This window comes from Myotis lucifugus, unplaced genomic scaffold, assembly GCF_000147115.1.
Source record: "Myotis lucifugus unplaced genomic scaffold, Myoluc2.0 scaffold_10, whole genome shotgun sequence".
Classification (NCBI taxonomy): Eukaryota; Metazoa; Chordata; class Mammalia; order Chiroptera; family Vespertilionidae; genus Myotis; species Myotis lucifugus.
The window spans coordinates 9,723,756-9,729,085 of record NW_005871058.1 but is presented as its reverse complement, the minus strand read 5'-3'; positions in this window follow the sequence as shown (position 1 = coordinate 9,729,085).

The following is a 5,330-nucleotide window of genomic DNA, read 5'->3' as shown; positions in this document are numbered from 1 at the left end:
ACCCTCACCCTCACTAGAGCTTTCTGCCTGGAGAACATTATTATGATAAGTGAAATAAGCCAGTTAGGAAAAGACAAGTACCATATGGTTTTACTAATATGAAGAATTTAATGAGCAAACTGAACTACCAAGCAAAATAGAGACAGACTCATAGAAAGAGAGCAGACTGACAGCTTTGCCCATTTTTTAATGGATTGTTTGTTTTGTTTAGGTGTTGAGTTGTATAAGTTCTTTGTAAATTTTGGATATTAACCCCTTATGAGATGTATCATTGGTGATATGTTTTTCTATTCAGTGTGTTAACGTTTCATTTTGCTGATGATTTATTTTGCTGTGCAAAAACATTTTAGTTTGATGTAGTCCCATTTGTTTATTTTTTCTATCATTTCCTTTGCCCAAGGAGATATATTAGAAAAAATATTGTTACAAGAAATGTCTGAGATTTTACTGCCTATGTTTTCTTCTAGGATTTTTGTGTTTTCGAGTTTAACATTTAAGTCTTTAATCAATTTTGAATTTATTATATATGGTATATATCCGTGGTCGGCAAACTGCGGCTCACGAGCCACATGCGGCTCTTTGGCCCCTTGAGTGTGGCTCTTCCTAAGCCTTAGGAGTACCCTAATTAAGTTAATAACAATGTACCTACCTATATAGTTTAAGTTTTAAAAATTTGACTCTCAAAAGAAATTTCAATTGTTGTACTGTTGATATCCGGCTCTGTTGACTAATGAGTTTGCTGACCACTAGTATATATGGTATAAAAAGGTAGTATAAGGAGGTCGTCTATACTATAAAATGTTTCACGTGCACTTGAAAAGAGCAAACCTTCTGCTGGTTTGGCATAAAATACTCTGAAGATATCAATTGAATACATCTGATATAGGTGTCATTTAAAGCTGCTGTTTCCTTGTTTTTTGTTTGTTTGTTTGTTTTTCTTGTCTGGAAGACCTATCCATTGATGTCATTGGGATGTTAAAGTCCCCTACTATGACTGTATTACTGTCAATCTCTCTCTTTATGTCCATCAAGATTTGCTTTGTATATTTAGGAGCTCCTATGTTGGTTGCATAAATGTTTACAAGTGTTATATCCTCTAGTTGGGTTACTCCCTTTATCACTATGTAGAGTCCTTTGTCTCTTGCTGTACCCTTTGTTTTAAGGCCTATTTTATCAGATATAAGTATTACTACTCTAGCTTTTTCTCTTTTTTTTCCATTTACATTTGCATGAGATATCTTTTTCTATCCCTTTACTTTTAGTCTGTGTGTATCCTTCATTCCGAGGTGAGTCTTGTTTTCTTATTCATTCCACTATCCTAAGCACTATAATTGGAACCCTTAAGCCATTTACATATAAAGTGATTATTGAAAGGTACAGATTTATTGCCGTTTCATTCTTTTAACTATTTTCTTCTTCTTCTCCTCCTCCTCCTCCTCCTCCTCCTCCTCCTCCTCCTCCTTCTTCTTCTTTTTCTTCTTCTTCTTCTTCTTCTTCTTCTCCTCCTCCTCCTCCTCCTCCTCCTCCTCCTGCTCCTCCTCCTGATCCTTCTCCTGCTCCTCCTCCTCCTCCTCCTACTTCTCTTCTTCTTCTTCTTCTTCTTCTTCTTCTTCTTCTTCTTCTTCTTCTTCTTCTTCAAGCAGATACTTTAATATTTCTTGTAATGCTTGTTCAATGGCAACAAACTTCTTAAGCTTTTCTTGCCTTGGAAGCTCTTTATTTCTCCTTCATTTTTTTTAAATGATAGTCTTGCTGGGTAAAGTAATCTTGGTTATAGGTCCTCAATTTTCAGATTTTTGAATATTTTATGTCAATACCTTCTGGTCTGAATTGTTTCTGCTGAGTAATCAGCTGACAGCCTTATGTCAGCTCTCTTACAAATGTTCCTTAAGCTATTGTCATTTTTTCTTAATTACTTTTTATTGCTTTGATTGGGTGTTTTTTTCTACCTTGTCTTCCAAATCGCTGAATCAGTTCTCTGCTTAATCCAACCTACTTTTGATTCCTTCTAATGTATTTCTCATTTCAGATATTATAGTCTTCGTTTCTGATCAGTTCTTTTTATAGTTTCTATGCTCTTTTTCATGTTGTAGTTCTCAAAGTTTCTTTTAGTTGTCACTAAGTTCATTGAACATCCTTATAATCATTCTTTTGAACTCTATATCTGATAATTTGCTTGCTTCCATTTCACTTAGCTCCTTTTCTGGAGATTTCTTCTACCCTTTCATGTTTCTTTGTCTTCCTATTTAAGCTGCCTCTTTGTGTTTGTTTCTATGTGTTAGGTAGATATGCTATGACTTCCAGTCTTGGTAGGATGACTTTATGTAGTATGTGTCCTGTGGGACCTTGTGGTACAGTCTCCTTGATCACCTGCACTGAGTGCTCCCAGACTGACCCTTGTAGGAACAGATATTAAATTTTACTTGGCCTTAAATTTTCAAGCAGCTCATATATTCTATCAAAACTTTAAAAATTAAATCACTAGTAGAGTCAAAAATTTTTTTACGCTTGCTCATAGCCAAAAGGTCGAAAAACAATCAAAAAGTTTTTTTAAAGGGCTAAATCATCTTTCATAGAACTAAGTAATTTACCAAAATATAAAAATTCAGCCTAGCTGGTATGGCTTAGTGGTTGAGCATTAATCCAGGAACCAAGAGGTCACTGGTTCAATTCCCAGTCAAGCCACATGCCTGGGTTTTGGGCTTAATCTCCCATCAGGATATGCAGGCAGCAGCTTAACAATAATGTTTCTCTCTGATCAATGTACCTGTCTCTCTATTTCTCCCCCTTCCTCTCACTCTAAAAATTGATAAAAACATATTTTTTTGAAAAAGAAAAAAAAACTTCAGTTCATAGATTTATGACTGTCAAGCCCACAATATTTACCAATTAAGTAAAGTTAAGAGCAGAATAGATTTTATAAATTAGTTTATTGCCTCCTATGTATAGGGAAAAACTAATAATCCTATATAATAAAGAGGTGATATGCAAATTGATCATCATGCCCTCACAAGATGCCTGCCTATAACCAGGACAGCAGGGGAGTTAGTGAGGGATGACCAAATGACTGAACAAGCAGGCTGTGTGGGGCAACCAGGCAGGCAGGGGCATTAGAGAGGGATGACCAAACATCTGAACAGCAGGCTGCGTGGGGTGACCAGCCAGCAGGGGGGGCCATAAGGGGCGACCAGGCTGGTGGGGGGGGACAATAAGGGGTGGCCAGGCCAGCAGTGGGGACAGTTAGGAATGACCAGGCTGGCAGGGAGGGGGGAGTTGGGGGTAACCTGGCCAGCAGGGGGCAGTTAGGGGTGACCAGGCAGGCAAGCAGGTGAGTGATTAGGAGCCAGCGGTCCAGGATTGTGAGATGGATGTCCCGGATTGGAGAGGGTGCTGGCTGGGCTGAGGGGACCCCCCCCTCCATTTACAAATGTCATGCACTGGCCTCTAGTTATTAATAAAATAATCAACTCTGGCATTTATTACTAACATAATTAAATTAGTAATGAAAGAAATCATCAGGCAAATATGAAAAATTAGTCTGAAAAAGTTAGAGAAATAAAGGTAAATGCCAAAGAAAATGTGGAATATATAGCTTTCAAATTACTTACCCCAAATAATTAGTCCTATCACTGTAGCAATGAGAATAAGCAGTGCAATGCTCATCAGTCTCAGAGCAGTCTGATGCCACTTTGGACATTCAGGGTAATCTGTAATGATTAATTTTTCTTTCTGAAATACTTTGACATTTTAAATGAACTTGAAAATGTTTCACAGAAATAAAAATTCTGAGGGTACACATTGTCTGAAGGTTGGGGAAGAAATCTACAATTTTTATTTAAATTTCCTTAACATGCACACATATTTAATTATCATTAATGAATAAGATTTATTGATTTTAAATAAAAGGTCAATATGCTTTTTTTAAGTAAATATTCTTCTTATGTTAACACTTCTGTACCACATGTACAACAACCAAATGGGTGGATATTAGCTGATCAATTGGCTAGTCAAACCATTTCTACTAAAATTTTTCATTTACCTTCATTTATATCTTGATTGGGTTACACAGATAATATTCAGTGGAGTTAAGGCACAGAAAGGTGAAATATAAGTGGTATCAAAATAATTGAATAATAGTAAAAGTGAATGTCTAATGGAGAAACATAAGAAAAATTGTAGCCATCTTCCCAAATGTTGTTTGAAATAAAGTTGTATATTTATATCAGCTCATAAAACAAAAACAGGATGATAATCTTTATAATTATATACTTTGCTTCAATAAAATAAGCATTATAACACCTTCACAATGTTCAACACAGGTCAAGTCAAATCTGATTTATTACATTCCATTTAATAGTATTCATAAACATATCACTACATGCCAGGAACTGTGCTAGATACAAGCGTTTCAGAGATAGAAAACCACACACTCTAGTGCAGATACATCTATGTAGACATATTATTTCAAAATAAGATAACAAATTTTCTGACTAGACTCTAGTTCAAATTCTTAAAAGCTCTTACTAAAAACCTAGGATTAAAAGACCCATAAAGCATACTAGCTCTATAATCTGTGGTCTAATGGAGAGTTATGGATTCCTACCTTTGCATGTCCACTTGTGTTGGCAATGATAGGGATGTTTCCTTGGGTTCTGAGTCGTTGATCGCTCTGTGTTTTGCTCCTGTCCAAATGTCCTATAAATAGAATAATCCATCTTTGAATTCGATGGAAAGAGAGACATCACCTAATCAAAAGCAGAGTTCCTGCATAAGAACTGTGGCACTGAACAAACCCCAAACCTACATGTAAAATCACAAAGGATGTGGTTAAAGAATGAGGAAAACACCTTTCTTTTTTATTTTTTTAACTTCCACTCAGCTTTAATTACACATTTTACATTTAAATACTTGACCAAAGGTAAGACATTCATCCAATTATTTGATTACAAAGCTCCTTAACTGGGGGGGTGCGGGGGGGTGCGGGGGATCCATTATAAATACTTAATTTGACATGCATTCCTAGAAACAGAGCTAGGATGAAATCTACTAGTTAACAGGTTATCAGTCTCCAGGACAATGTGACATGACTAAAAAATACTCCAGATAACCTTGATCTGCATGTGTTCTTTCCATGTCCATAAGATGAAGAGCTCTTCCTGATCACCAGTTTTCCATACAGCAGGCAAGTAAATCTTGTAACACTAGACAGAAATGTCACAGCAAATTGGCTTCTTTCAACAGGCAGAGAGCGAATCTTCACTCAAGATGAATCTGACAGCCAGGGACAACTTCATTAGTATTCATCAACCCCCAGGATGCTGGCAAGATTG